Source organism: Petaurus breviceps, unplaced genomic scaffold (genome assembly GCF_028583685.1).
Source record: "Petaurus breviceps papuanus isolate PSGF00001 unplaced genomic scaffold, PetGlider_PUasm1.0 90895, whole genome shotgun sequence".
In the NCBI taxonomy this organism is placed as follows: domain Eukaryota; kingdom Metazoa; phylum Chordata; class Mammalia; order Diprotodontia; family Petauridae; genus Petaurus; species Petaurus breviceps.
In genome coordinates, this window is record NW_027187372.1 from 13,954,320 (window position 1) to 13,971,166 (window position 16,847).

Sequence of the window (16,847 nt, forward strand, 5' to 3'; positions counted from 1 at the left end):
TGTTATTTACTTCAGTCAGGCTGTTGACAAACTTTTCATGATTTTCTTGCATCATTCTTATTTATCTTCCCAATTTTTCCTCTTTTCAAAATCCTTCTTGAGCTCCTCCATGGCCTGCAATCAATTAATATTTTTCTTGGAAGTTTTTGATGCAGGAATTTTTACTTTGTTGTCTCCTTCTGGTTCTATGTTTTGACCCTCTTTGTCTCAAAAAAAAAATTCTATAGTCTGATTGCACTTCCTCTGGTTGCTCATCTTGCCAGCCAGTCACTTGACTTTTGAGCTTGGTCACAATAGAATTCTGATTTCAGAGTGAAGGGAAACTATGTCCCAAATTGCTAGAGTTTTCACAAATGTTGTCAGAGCTATGGAGAAGGCACCCTCTCTACAGCCACCACAAGTTCTGGTATACTGGCCACATACCCCGGGGCCACCTCCCAAGACAGTGACCCAGATCCAAGCAGATCAAAGCAAGAGCAATTATGCTTTAAATGGTCATTTGGTCCCCCTATGATATGCAGAGCTATTAACAGGCCAGGATCTCTGGAGGCAGCCATGTGACAGCAATTGCAGCCACCCTGTTTCCACCAACTCTTGCACCTGGGCCATGGGCTGGATGGCACTCCCATCACCTGATTCCCACAGAATTCCCTACTGACCTTTTAGTTTCTCTTTGGAGTTTATGAGTTGAGAAGTCTGGAAACCACCACAGCTGCTGGTGATTCGCTCTCCTGAATTCTGCTCTGGCCATTCTGTGCTGCTGGCCGCAGTGCCCCAGATATGGACCCATGTGGCTTAGGTGGGACTGTACTTGGCTCCCAGCCCTGTGTGATAATCTCTTCCTGTTGGCCTGCTAGTCTGCCTTAAGTGGGAGATTTGTTTCTTTCTGTCACTTTGTGGGTTCTGTAGCCCTACAATTTGTTCAGAGCCATATTTTGCAAGTATTGGAGGTGGTTGTAGCCAGAGCTCATACAAGTTCTTGCTTTTACTCTGCTATCTTGGCTCCTCCCCCGAGTTCATCTTTTTCCCATTTGAATACCCAGAACCTTAGTACAGTGCTTGACACACTTAATATGTATTTTTTTATCATTCATCCATTTATTCCTTTCTCCTGAAATATTCATATTTCATGCAACCCTGAACAACATTGATAGACTTTTAGAAAATGAAAATGATGTAATATGGGAGAATATTATTGGGTATTGCACTGAGAGTTCTCAGTTTATTTCAGGAGAAAATACTGGTCCATAAGTAATAGTTTTCCTTTATTTTCCTCCCTTCCTTCCTCCCTTCCTTCCTTCCTTCCTTCCTTCCTTCCTTCCTTTCCTCTTTTCTTTTCTTTTCTCCCCCCCCCCAATTCATCGTTCATGTAATTGCATACTTTACACAGAATTGCCTATATTAAGGAATACGACTAAGAGGGTATATATAGTTACTCAAGTTATAACAAGAATGATTAGTATTATAAAAAGAAGTCCATTAAAAAGGGAATTTGCTAAATCGTGTGATTATATTTGAGAAGAGCCATAGGTATTTCTGTATCGCTGTGAAGCACTTTGTCTTTCTCTTGCTGAAGTACTTCAAAAGGAATTTGACCTAAAAGAAGAAATTGATATTTGTTTAGTTATAAGAACAAGGATGATGTAAATAAATGCATAGCAAAAACCTTCTCCTAAAACATGCATATTTATTGAAAAAAGATTATATGCAATATTTGTATGTGCATATATACCCAAATGGATATATATGTAACCATACAAGTTCAGTGTGTGATATATTGCGCATGTAGTATTTATATACATATGTGTGCATATATATGTATCTACATATATACCAACATATACACACACATATATATATATATATATACATATACATTATGAGATATTAAAAATAAAGCTAGAAACATCTAGGTATTTCAGGGAATAGAGCATAGGCCCTAGAATCAAGAGGACCTGAGTTTAAATCCAGCCTCAGACACTTAACACTTACTAGCCATGTGACCTTGGGCAAATCACTTAACCCCAAAAGCCATCCCCCCTCCAAAAAGGAAAAAAAACAGACAAACAAGCAAACAAAAAGAAATCTAGGCAGTAATTTCATGGTCCTTAATGATTAAAAAAGATAACAAGTCATTTTTGAATATAAAAGAGCTATGGATGAATATTTACTAAATGATATTGTTTTATTTCTGAACTTAAACATAAATATCTGCTATGCAAATTAAATAGAAAAATGATCTATGTTTTATATTATAAAATTATCTTTCAAAATAAGAATGAGTAAGAAAGTCACTCACAGTGGACAAATATAATACCTTTGGTCTTATGCCATCTGATCAAGAAGAGCTAACAAACTTGTCTTACCTAACACTAACTTAATTAACTTCACTTATTCAGTACACTGAAATACAAATTTAATTCTGAAAATTTTATTTATGTTTTCATTGTGGAAGAATGATATTTCTTGTTTATAAAAATAAAGTAATACAAATATTGTATAGTTGATATACAGTATAAAAATATCTTTGCTGGCTTTAGCCAAATGAAATTCCATAGGGATGAATATAAAAACATATAATGTAAGAAGTAGGGTTAATCAGCATTTGTTCTGAAAATGATCTGGGCTTATTTAGTAGATTGCAATCTCAGGATGTGTTAGAAGTTTGATGTGTGGGGTGGCCAGGTAGCACAGCGAGTAAGAGCACCAGCTCCAGTGTTGGGATGACCTGGGGATCGAATCTGGGCTTAGATACTTAGCACCACACCCAGAAATAACTGGCTGTGTAACCTTGAGCACGTTACTTAACCCTGATTGCTTTAAAAAAAAATAAAGAAGTTTGATGTGTTAGCCAAAAGTATCAAATATGAATTGAGGGAAAACAAAATATTATTAAAAAAAAAAAAGAAAAATCCCAAATTAACTATTGAAAAATCAAATATCATCTTGGGTTATGTGATATATATATATATATATATATATATATATATATATACACCTGTGTGTGTGTATATATATATAAATATGTATATATGCATACATATATATATAGATAATGATATAGATATAAAAATCGATGATAAACAGATATATAAAACAGAGGGCAGGACCAATAGCAATAGGTAGAAGTTAAAAGAAGGGAAATTTTGGCTTTATGTCTATCAATCAGAACTATCCAAAAGTGGAAAACACTACTTTGACAATTGGTGAGTACCTTCTCCTTGGAAGTCTTCCATCAAAGTCTGAATGAATACTTGGCAGATATGCTACAGAAGAGATTCCTTTCGTATATGGGTTGGACTAGATGGCCTTTGTAGTCCCTTATGCCAGATTCACAATTCTGTGAAACTTTAACTACCATTTATATCATTGTATTTATAGGATGCAGGACTTTCTGCTGTAGCTTTTAAAAGACAACATATTGATCTTGCTAAGGGTTGAAAAAGAATTATGAGAATCATTATGATCCATGACAACATGTTCTGAGGAATATTGCACTACAAACAAATTTATCTGTCACATTAAAAATGCTATTATTATGGTTATTACTCTCAAGATACATAGACTCATTGAAATCAAGTGTTGCATGAGAGGTAGGCTAAGATAATGCTTAGTATCAACCTCAAGTCATCATTCTAACTCACTTCATATAACCAATCAGCTGCCAAAATCTTTTCTTGTGCACCCCACCCACACCACTTTCTCTTTATTTGCACATCTTCCACCTTAGTTAGGTCCCTATTAACTTTCACCTGAATTATTGCAATGGAATAATTGGTTCTCAATGAAATAGTTGGTCTCTCCTCAAGTCTCAAGTGTCTCCCCATTGGAATGCATCCTCCATTAGCCACCAAAATGATTTTCCCTATGTTCAGCCCTGAGTAGGTCACTCACCTTCTCAAGAAACCAATGTGGCTCCCAGCAGCATAAACTCCTTTTGTTTTTCAAAACACTTGACAACCCAGGTCAACTTACCTTTTAAGACTCATCACTTGCCTAAGTACTGAATCTCCATCTCTTACCTATGAGCCTTTGAATTGGTCATCTCCCTCCTTCCTTAATTCTACCTTCTAGAATCTCTTGTTTTGTTCAGTACTTGACTCAAGTGCCATATTCTACCTGAAGCTTTTTCTGATTCCCTCTGTAAAGGGAATGTAAATTTTTAATATCTTCCCTGCCCCTAGGCTAGAGTGCACCTGGAGCCTGGGGTGGGAGGCTTGTTTTTCAGTAGATACTTCTTAATTGGCCAATGAGTCAATAAGGCTGTTACATTCTCTGAGCCAGGAGAAGGCTATATAAGCCCTGATGTGTAGCTTTGTTTTGGGGCTCACTTTGAGAAGTGTTCTGTGATTTGATATGGATTATGGGAAGCCGTTGTCCAGAGCCCCCCGGCTTTGAAACCCAGATGTCGTTTGGTATGGATGTAATGGTTGGACAGTTTGGAAATCTGTCTACTTGATCTGTTTCTGTCTTGATAATTCTGCCTGTATACTTTGAAGTTTGACCTTTTTCCCCTGAATGAGGTAAACGATATATGTTTGCCTGTTAAAGTAAGCTTGTTAACCCATTTTGAGTTGCTTTCCTTTAACAAAGCAGATCCAAGAACCTGTATGGGTAGCCACCCTGAGGACGCTTGGGGTGTTTGCTGCTACACCCTCAAATATCAAGGCCACTCCTCCTTCAGTTACTTTGTAATTGTTTTGTGCAAGCTAATAGAATACTAGTACTGTTGCTTTTTTGTACTTTATTTGTATTGTCCCGGCTTTTAGCTCAATGCCTGCCATGTAGAAGATAATAAAGAGTTCTTTTAAATTAATTTGTTGACCCCCGACTTGCTTTCTAAGTTTTTTTTTTTTTTTGTTTTCATCTTTTTTTTTTTTTTTGCTTTTTAAATTTTTTTGCTTTTTGGAGGGCCATTGGGGTTAAGTAACTTGCCTCCATCCTATCCTGTCCCCTGCTTATTTTATTCTCTTTTCTACTTTGACCCTGTCCCTTTTCAAAAGTCTGTGCTTTTAATTACCCTCTCCCCCAATCTGCCCTCCCTTTTATCATCCCCCCTTTTATCCTCTTCCTCCCTAATTTCCTGTAGGGTAACATACCAAATTGGGTGTGTGTGTTATTCCCTCCTTAAGCCAAATTCAATGAGAGTACATTTTACCCATTCCCTTTCACCTTCCTGCTCTTCCCCTCCATTGTAATAGTGTTTTCTTGCTTATTTATATGAGATAATTTACCCTAATTTCTCTCTCCCTTTCTCTTTCTCCCAACATATTCCTCTCTCACCTCTTCATTTTATTTAGATATCATCCCTTCCTATTCAACTCATCCTGTGCCCTCTGTCTATGTATAAATGTATACACACATATATATTTAAACACAGTATACCCTCCTATACATACACATATGTATGCATATAAATACATGTATGTATGTATATATATAATATGTATATTTTTCCTTCAACTATCCTCATATTGAGAAAAGTATCATGAGTTACAATTATCATTTTTCTATGTAGGAATATAAATACTTCAACTTTAATAAATTCATTATGGGCTGCACTCTATTTCTCCCTGCTGAGGTCCGTTTGGGTCTTGGCGCTACTTGCGTCATGGCCTCGGTTCGCCCCGTGCTTCGGTGCTTAGGGAATGATGGGGACCTGGAGCCTTGTTAGTCTCAGTTTCCTGTCCATGGCGGAGCCTCGGCCTGTGGACAGTCTCTTTTCCCTCCTTTCCTCCATCCCTCGCCCCCTCACAGAAACCCAGGTGAGATGCTGTATGAGAGCTGCTTCGGACTTTTTTCTAGTTCATCACTAGCTGCAGAATGTTCCCTTTTGACATCTTTGTCTTATCAGCATAACTTCCATTGACATTCACCTTGGGAATCAGAGTTCTAGATATCTATCTAGAGAAACACCTGGATCACAATCTTTAATGGCATCATCCAGAGAGCCAGATGTGCCCAAACAGACACAAGAGAACATCCAGCGCTTTGTGCAGCAGGCAGAGTTGACAGATGTGGAATACACTCCCCATAAAGGCCTTACCACAGAAGAAACCAAGTACCACCATGTGGCAGAGGCAGTCCATAAATTGAAGTTACAAAATGGAGAAATGACAAAAGAAGATAGGCTGATTGCTTCAACCCAGTCTTCTCCAAGTAGCACACCCTATTCTTCTCCCAAGCAAAAGCCCAGAGGCTGGTTTACTCATGGATCTTCTGCTTCCTTACCTGGCCTAGATGTCAGCAGCATGGACTCTGGAAATGGAGATAGAGACAAACCCTCATCTGAAAAATGAAGCCTTTTTGGACCAAGAACCCTTCAGAAATCTGACTCAGGTTTCAGTGTCCAGTCTTATAGAGGTACTCAGAAGCCATCACCACTGGACCTCATTCGGGTTCAGGCTACTAGAATTGCAGAAGACCCAGCAGCCTTCAAGCCACCTAAGACGGACCTTCCAGTGATAGAAGGAAAGAAACAACCTCCACGAACCCATAACATCAAACCAAGAGACATGAATGTATTGATTCCTATAGGCTTCTAAAGCTCCCTTTTCATATGAGCAAAGTTGTGTATCAATCTAATTTTGAAGGAATTATTCTCTTCAGTAAGTTTTTGAGATTCCTTTTCCACCTGGGCAATTAAACTTTTTAAGGCATTCTTCTCCTTGTTGGCTTTTGGGGTCTATTTTGCTATTTGAGTTAGTCTATTTTTTAAGGTGTTATTTTCTTCAGTATTTTTGGGGGGTCTCCTTTAGCAGGCTGTTGACATGCTTTTCTGTCTTTTTTTTTTAGAGGGGGGAAGATAGGGCAATTGGGGTTAAGTTACTTACCCAAGGTTACATGGCTTGTTTTTGTGTGTATGTGTCAAGTGTCTGAGGCTGGATCCGAACCCAGGTCCACCTGACTCCAGGGCCGGCGCTCTACTCACTGCACCACCTAGCCACCCTGACATGCTTTTCTTGCATCATTCTCATTTCTCTTCCCAATTTTTCCTCCACTTCTATTACTTGATTTTCAAAATCCTTCTTGAGCTCCTCCATGGCCTATAACCTATTCATATTTTTTTCTTGGAAGCTTTTGATGCAGGAGTTCTGACTTCATTGTCCTCCTCTAGTGCTATACTTTGATACTTTTTGTCCCCCAAAAAGGATTCTATGGTCTGTTTGTGCTTCCTCTGCTTGCTCATATTGCCAGCCAATTACTTGATTTTTGAGCTCTTTTCCATGGTAGAACTCTATTTCCAGAATGGAGAGAGCTTTGTCCCAAATCGCTGCGGATTTTGCAGCTGATGGAGCTATTAGGAGGGCGCCATCTCTACAGCTACCACAAGCACTGTTATACTGGCCACACAGCTCAGCACCACCACTCAAGACCATGATCCAGATTCAAGCAGGTCAAAGCAAGAGTGATTACTTTTTGGATGATTACTTTGTCTCCCTACAATCTGCAGTCCAGGCGCTCTGGAAACAGCCATAGGGCAGCAGCTGCAGCTGCTGAGCTTCTACCACCTCTCACCTAGGGGCAGGGGCCAGACCATGCTTTTCCTTCACCCTTCCAACAGAGTTCCCCACTGACCTTTTATTTTCTCTTTGGTGTTTACTGGTTGAGAAGTCTGGAAACCACCACAGCTGCTGGTGATTCATTCTCCTTACATCTGCTCTGGCCAATGTGGGCTGCCTTGGGACCAGAACCACAGCTCATGGTGGACTGTGCTCAACTCCCAGTTCACTATGATAGACCTTTCCTGTTGGCCTTCCAGGTTGCCTTCATTGGGAGATTTGTTTCTCTCTGTCACTTTGTGGGTTCTATAGCTTTAAAATTTGTTTAGAGTCATTTTTTTTACAGGTATTGGATGTGGTTGGAACCAGAGCCCACACCAGTTTGTGCTTTTACTCCTCCCTTTTGGCTCCACCCACTATTGATAAAACATTTTAAAACAACTTGAAGTCAAACACAGATCCCTGGACACTTCATTAGATACAACTTTCTAAGTTGAGAACGAAACCTGACATCTCTTAAAGCCAAACATTCAGCCACTTATGATTCAACCCAGTAATGATACTATTACAAGATAATACTATTAACTAGTCCACAGCTCTCATGAAAAGTGCTTTTCAAAAATATATAGTGTTCCTCTTTATCAAAAGTATTTTAACAATAACAAAGAAGGAAATCAGATTTCTCTAGCATTACTCTTTTCTTGACAAAGCCATGATGGCTTCTTGTGATCACTACTTTTTTTTCTAGATGTTCATTCACCAACTCTTTAGTAATGGTTTCTAGAAGTCAAGTTTACTAACTGTTTAGTTATGAATACAAAAGTTTAAATCTGGTCTCAGGCTCTTACTCTTGGATACACTTAGCATTTTATTTTTGTTGCCTCAGTCTACCAAAACTTCTTGACTCTGACTTGACCCTACAATTCTGTAGTAAACCCAAAATAAGCAAAAGAGAGGAAAAGTTGAAAAATAGAGGAGAAATGGATAAATTGCTAAGCAGAAATACTGTGGAAATTATTAATAAAACTAAAAACTGATTCTTTGAAAAGACTTTATAAAGTGGAGAAGCTATTAGTTAGCTTGATTTTTTTAACAAAAGAAGGCAGATGAAATTAACAAAATCACAAATGAATAAGGGGAAAGCAAAATAAAGCCAGATTTTTAAAAAAATCTGTCAGACCCTACTGTACATTATTATATGCTAAAATATCTGAAAAAACAAAAGAAAGAGAAATAATTTTAAATATACCCCATCTACTAGAAGACCAAATAGAAATCCTAAATTATCCAGTTTCAGAAAAGGAAATAGAACAAGTTTTTAAAAAGCTATCGCAGGGATATATGTGTATCATTGGGGAAGGGGAAGAGTAATAACTCTTCCTGGTTTTGATGGATTAAAAGGTGAATTATACCAAATTTTAAGAAACAATTAATGTCAATACAATGTAAAATGTTCTCAAAATTTGAGAAAGAAACTCCATGCCAGGCACCTTTTTTTTTAAAAAAGATAATTATAGTACTACTACCTGAAACAACCAAGGAGAAACAAAGGAGAACTAGAATAAATATCATTAAAAACTATTGATTCAGTTTTTTAAAATAAAATACTGTAAGATTAGAGGATTCATCCAAGTTGTTTTTCCATTGAGTATAACCAAGTTATTTTTATACCAAGGATGCAGGATATTCAATATTAGGAAAACAATCAATACAATGATATTAAAAACAAAACTTCCAAAACCACATGATTATCTCAATAGAGCCAGAAAATTAAAAAACACACACAAACACAAAAACCAGTGGCAACAACAAAACCAACAAAGGACAACAGTCGTTTATGCTTTAAAAATTACAAAAAAAGAGGAATAGACAGACATTTGAAAAATCATAAAATGTATTTAATTAAAATGGGTATAACTTGAAGCTTGTACAATACATACAGATATAAATAAAGTATCACTGTTCTCCCAGTTCCCATTTATTATTCTTATAGAAATGCTAGCAATTGGAGGTGGCTTGGTGGTGCAGTGAAAAGAGCACAGGCCCTGGAGTCAGGAGTTCGAATCCGGCCTCAGACACTTAACACACACACACACATGCATACACACACAAAACTATCCATGTGACCTTGGGCAAGTCACTTCACCCCAACTGCCCTCCCAAAAAAGCAAAAAAAAAAAATGCTAGGAAATTCTATAATATAGGAGAAAGGCATGAAAAGCATAAAGATAGGTAAAGAGATAAAAATAATCCTAATTTACTGATGACTTAAAAAACAGGACTTCTTACATTGTTAGCACTTTTAAAAGCAAGTTCTCTTTTTACCTATATTTTGAATCCTCAGCACTTATCACTGTGCCTTGCATGTAATAGGAGTGTAACAAATGATTGTTGATTGACTGCCCCCCAAAAATAGATATGGAAAGAGCACCTTACATTCACTACTTTGCAAATGTGAGAGGTCCATAGTTTTGAAAAATTTGATATATTTTCAGATTGTTTTCCAGCGTATTGATTGCTTTTTCTCTTTTCCACCATTCTCTCCTTTTTCTTTTTCCTTTTCCCCTTTAAATATTGCTATATGGGATAACTCCTTAGGAGGAATAAAGGCAGAGATACCAGGGGAAATTTAAATGATGTAAAAACAAAAAAGATACTAATAAAATATTTAAAACACAAGAACAGTCTGGATGATTTGAGAATTAAATAATATCTAAAGTATGTTGCTCCCCTTAGTTTGCTATAAAATGCTAGTCATTATTATTATTCTTTTAATGGTGATGTGCCTCCCCATATTGAGACTGGTTGTCAGAAATGAGACTCAAGGGGCGGCCAGGTAGCACAGAGAGTAAGATCACCGGCTCCAGTGTCGGGATGACTTGGAGATCGAATCCTGGGCTCAGACACTCAGCACCACACCCAGAAATAACTGGCCGTGTAACCTTGAGCAAGTTACTTAACCCCGATTGCTTTAAAAATAAAAAAGAAATGAGACTCAAAAGCACGATGCTTGAAGTTTTTATTTTGCTTTGTTGGAGACCCCATCCTAACCCCTGTATAGCTGGTTCTCTGTTGGTATAGTCTTTATGAACCTGGAAACATATCCATATTATAACAGGCAAGAGAATAAGGATTTGTGAGTATTAATTTCCCATATATTTTGCATTTGCTTATTTATATATACATAGGTTTCCTCCATCAGAATGTATTTTGATATCAAGAATGAATTTGTTTTAAGCTTTATATTGATGACACCTAGCCTAATGCTTGCCATGTTGCGGGTGCTTAATAAGGTTTTTTTTATTGAAATGAACTAAATTAGATTATTTTCCACACAGTCATGGTGAAAGTAGAAGGGATAAGTTTCGTATTTGTTTCTTGCATTGTCATGGCTAAAATATTTATCTTGGTAATCAAGCTATTGGTAATGGACATCTCTACAAATGGTATTCCACATAACAGGCAGTTTGATAATAATGACTTTTCAAAATCTTCACAACTTTGTAAAACTTCCTAGTGCTTATATTATACAACTATAAATTTCCAAATCTAGTTTCATCTCCATGTCATGATGGTGGCTAGCATGTAGTGAAAGTAGAAAAAAATAGATAATGATTATCCCCCATGTAATTCGAGTGGACAAAAATAGAATATAATAGTAGGTTATGAAAATGCTCTTGGTTTGCATACCATAACCTAAAGTTAATATTGGTGCCACCTCAGGCTCTCTTTCTATTATTAACTTTTACTAATCACCATTTTGAAGTGGGATTGTTTATTTGAGTCAGGAATGGATTGCCCATAGGGTTCAGTCTCCTTTAAACTAATAATAAAAGTTTGAAACAAAAGTGGTTTTACATAAGGCTTTCAGTGTAGTAGTTAATCACAGCAATCTACTCCAATCAATAGAGCTAGCTATTACTGAAATAATAGATAAAATGCCTGGCTTAACAATCTATATTCTGATGGAAAACTGTCTGAATTTTGAGTCAACACATGTGAGTATACTGGCTCCACCACTTAGTAATTGCAGAATCTTGGACAAAACAATTATCATCTCTGTCTAAGCTGCCCTATTTGTACAGTGGTTAACAATACTTATAATGTCTTCCTTTCAGGGTTGTAATAAGGATTTGATGAAACAATGTATGTAAGTGAATGAAAAAAATGTTCATTATTTGCTATGTGTCAAACACTGGATTTAATGCTTCTGATAAAAATACAACAGTAAACATTCCCTGCCATCAAGCAGCTTACTTCTGTGTACCCCTCTTCTTAACCCCCACCAGGGCTACTTTCCTTAATATCTATCTACTTGTATTGGAAGGCTGAGTTTCCCCAAAGCTTATGACTACTTCTCTCTTCAGGGACCTAGGGACAACTGTGAACAAGGCAGTTGGGTGAGGAGGAGATAATTCTTTCATGCTATTGCCCCCATCCACTGTGGTCTGTTTATTTATTATCTATTAGAAAATCAGAATTAATTAGCTTTAAGGAAAGGCTATTTACTCTGATTGCATAGTAAGAACAAGTGGTTACAAAACAACCTCCCAAAAGTCTGGAACAAACACTCCCACAAGTATACACAGAATCTGAGGGAAGGTTTGTTCAGGCTTAGAACAAAAGAGAAACAGCTCCAGGTATAGACAGTACTTTTATCCATTTTTGAAGTACTCATCAGGCTCCTTTTTGATGATTATAACTCTCTACTGAACTTCAAGCATGTATACCCCTGTAGAGTCTTGACTTTCCCTTTCTTCAGTGAGTCTAATTTGTCCTCAATTCCTGACTCTGAAACTGCCATTTGCCAGTGTTGTCAGCAAAGGGGTCTAAATTTTGCAACCTTTAGAGAGCTCTGTATACTTATGTTCTGGTCAGTGTGGGAGTGGGGTATGAGAAGGAAACAGAAACACTCTCTTTCTCTCAGGTAATCTACTCTCAGGGTCTTGGCTGGAGATGCTTTCCCACTATACTGGGCTGCTATTGAAATGTTGCAGTCCTAACTGACTTACTGTTTTATCAGGCATGACTGAATTTTTTTGCAACAAAACACAAATACATATCCTGTAAGATATCATCTGCTTTATCCAAGTACTTCATTTCTCCTACATTGATTAAAGATTTGTCTGTAACTAGTTCATACCTTTAATAGATGGCTTAATTGATGACACCTCAGAAGACTAGGAATTGCTCATACCTAGTTTATAGTTTTGATTAATTGATACTATACCTCAATCAGAGAGGCATTTTTTTTCTTTCAGGGTTAAAATATCATGAGGTGGTTGTTGTTTATACCTTAATTGAATTGGGATATCTCTCATGCACTCTAATGGGAGAGACAACATTTCAATGGGGATTGGAGGCCAGAAAGAGATACTTTGTTTGAGGAAATCACAAGGATGGTAAAGTCACAAGAGAATTGATTGACTCACCTTTCCTAGTATTCCATTAGCTGCAGCCATTTTGTATGGTTCCAGAAATAGAAAGTGTTGTGTGTGGAGGGAGGGAGGACATACATATTATAGGGATCAGGGTCATGGTACCCCTGTGCATATAATTTTTTGTCCCTCCCTTTGAGGAGAAATCTGAATTTTTTCTTTTATTGGATGTTTACAGTACCTTATCATAAAATTTATGTTGATATTATACAGTATATACATATATTTAAGCATACCTTAGGTTCTAAACTTTTTTTGTCTTCTGTTGACCTTTGTGTGTCATCTGTAGCTTCTGCAAAAATCCCCCAAAATTCCCATTTAATTTTTTTTATGCTGACCCATGGTATATTGAAACTTAGATTGGGAAAATCAATATATGGAAGGGATAACTGAGTTATACAGCGATAGAGAAGACAGCAAGAGGATCGCCAGTATGTATATTAGATATAGCTGTACCTGGCTAAATGTAGTGGCATATTCTAAAGATTTTTAGCCCTAAAAGCTCTATAAAAATAGAAATAATTTCTGTATGTGATTACAATGTACTGGAGAGCAGAGACTATCTCCTATTATCTTTGTATTTTCCTCATATGTAGCATCTTGTAAGGAATAATTTTGTTATTGCTGAACATTGAATGTATTCTTACTCTATAGTTTACTCTTAGTTTGGAGCCCTATGAATCATCTTAAACACCTTCTATCAGTCAAGATCATACTATTATCTTAATACTAAGCTTTTTCAATGAAACACATGATTATTTGATAAGAAAATACACATTTGGGGCAGCCAGGTAGCACAGCGAGTAAGAGCACTGGCCCCAGTGTCGAGATGATCTGGGGATCGAATCCGGGCTCAAACACTTAGCACCCACCCAGAAACACCTGGCCGTGTAACCTTGAGCAACTGACTTAACCCCAATTACTTAAAAAAAAAAGAAAATACACATTTGTATATATTCTTTCTCTAATTTTACATACATATATATGTATACATATGATAAAATGTCATTTAGGACTATTTCAAAATATTAGTTTTAAAATGTTACATGCACTAAATTTTATAACTAAATTTGAAGAACGTGTATTCAGTTACCACCTTAGAGGTCAAACCTGAAGAAAATTGAATAATACAATGTAGAAATTTAAGAAATAGTTGTATTTCAACATTTGTTTTCCTCCTCATTGAATCGCTTGGTTTTGTGCTTTTCATGGTTCAAGGTAAATGGTATTCAAGAATCTAATGAGGCTTGTTTGACCTTGGTCACTCATTTTAATTGGTGTGCAATGTCTTGAGACCCATTAAAAATATCTTACCTTTCTAGACCATCTGGTATTTGATAGTTAGTGATACATAGTGTACAAAGCAAAAGGACCACATGTTTATTCCTAGGTCACTCTGACATGATGGTTTATTACTTTCTCATGCCTGTGCACACACAGTAAGTACCATTAACACTACTAGAAGATTGGAGTTAATCTGAAAAGAGGTAAATTTATGGAGCCATTGAGTACAGAAATGATAAAGGACAAAGATAAAAAGGTATAGTGAGAAACCAAAAGAAAAGAGTTAGAAATCAGTTCAAAATCACATATATCGTTTACATGAAAAAGATAAGAATTATATAGTTATAAACATGATCAAGCCCATTTCCTTTGGCACTTCCAAATTGTATAGCCTACTATATGACCTATGAAGTAATGAAAGTGATTGATTCTTGGGTCCATCCACAACTCTTTTAGGTTTAGTAGTTGAAGTTCCCTACCTTTGGATGAACTTAGGGTAGTCTATGCTGTCCCTTGTATTAACAGATGTGATTCCTGAAAGATGATTACTGGGATATTTTAAAAATATTAATGACACGTTAAAAAAAATCTTTGATGGTTTCTGACCATCAATATGAATTTAAGAGATAATAGGATATTCAGAATAGAGAGTTAGCCTTGGAATCATGATTTTTGAGTCCCATCACTCACACATAATGTATATGTAGACACAGGCAAGTCATTTACTCAAAGGTCTCAGTTTCCATATAGTCTCAAATTTGTATTAGCAGAGGGACTCCCACCATTAGAAGTTCTATGCTAATAAAGTCATAGTGTAACACAAAAAAATCAAGAATGCATTAAAAAAAATTTCTAAAGCCCTTACATACAATTCAAATTTCACCCATTTTGTGATATCACTTGCATTCTCTAACCCTCCTTTTTTTGTTGGTAAAATACTTGTACTGCAAGGTTCACAGCACTGTACTATAAAGTACTTTTAAAATGTTATAAAAATACAATTAGTTATTATGTAGCTTGCCCAAATTTGTTGGCTTGAATGAATGGAAAGCAATTCCCTTTTAACTATTTATTTTTTGTTTAATATTTTCTAATTTAATGATAATTTTTTCTTTGTAAAGAAAACACAAGCAACATAGCTCTTTCCATTATCTCTAATTATCTTCTCATCTGTCCTAACAACAGTTCTGTACCTCCTTTAATCTTCCTCCTCACCAAACCAGATTTTTAAAAAATCATTTTTTGTTGTCATCTGTAAAACTAAGCTTACACTGGGTGTAACCTTTGAATAGAATTGCACTTTTTTTTTTGCTTTCATTCTTAGTTACTTGTCCTTTTCTCCAATTTTCTGGACATGCTTCTTTTTAAAACCAAATGACCTCAACAATAGTGTGGTCATTTATACCCAAGGTTTCTGTAGTTCATTTATAGACAATTCTTATTCCTTGATCAGAATCATTTTTAGAATTACAGTTAGCCTCATCTTTTCTTCCATACTTTGAAGGAAGAAATAATCAAGACAATTAAATAATTTCTCTGCTATTCTGCATTTAGCTACCAGCTTCCCTGATAACTCCTACATAAGTACTAAATCATGGTTCTATGTCAATTTGGTGATCTGCTTCCAGGACCCATCTTCCTTTCGCTTCTTCATTAGGATTGACTCAAGTAATTTAACAAGATGTCAGTGAAAATGTATCCAGCAGAAAGCAGTAGCTTCCTGCTTTTCTTTTACAGAGTCTCTGGGATCAAGTGATTAAATGTGACACCTTTGCTTCTTTTTAGACTTCTTATCTGGATCTTTGTTTTCCATCAGTTCTTTTCATTTGGTTGAAAAGCAAGGGAGACTTTGCTAGTTAGGTAATCCTAAACTGCAGTAATAGAAATACATTATTTTTTTTTCCCCTAGAATGTGGGAAATGAGATTCCCACTGTACCTGCATTCCATTAGAATGTGAGTTCCTTTAGGACAGCAATTGTTGTGTTTCTTTGTATCCCCTCCACTTAGTGTCTGGTACATAGTAAATGCTTAATAAATACTTATTGAGTAACTGACTCCCTATACCCTGTATAGGAAATTTTGCATCTAAAGTACAATGTTATTTTTAGTCAAAACATTTCTAGAAGAAGCAACCCTTGTTTTACATAGACTGGATTAGTTCTCCTTTCCTTCCTTACTTTGCCTAGAGGGAATTTAAAGTCAGAAGCTTCACCTTGCCTATCTTGTTGCATTGAAGGGAACACTTTCCTGGCTATTTACTATTTGTGGACACTACAGGAGGGGCTATTTTAACTGTATACCTTTCTTAAATGATTCTTTTAATTCTTACTTTGCAAATCTAGTTTTAATTATGTTTTATGCTCCAACAGTGTTTACTGCATTTTAAACCTTGAATGTGTTTGAGGATTGGTTTACAATGACATTTGTAAAGGTGGACTGATAAACTTCAGTATATCCAATGAACAAATGAGACAGTGGGACTACTCTAAGTCATGTCATTTAAGTATTTGTGAAAGATCAGTGCTTGAAAAGAGAAGATTTTAAGAGGGTTGTGATAAATGCATTTTGTATTTGAAAAATTGTTCTGTGCAAGAGGGATTATATAATATATGTGGTTCCCTA

General features: G+C 36.3%; 1 pseudogene; it reads left to right on the forward strand.

Annotated features, from left to right (window-relative positions):
- The first annotated feature begins 5,559 nt into the window (after positions 1-5,559).
- LOC138150887 (putative monooxygenase p33MONOX pseudogene) lies at positions 5,560-6,564 on the forward strand (annotated as a pseudogene).
- Positions 6,565-16,847: the final 10,283 nt, after the last annotated feature.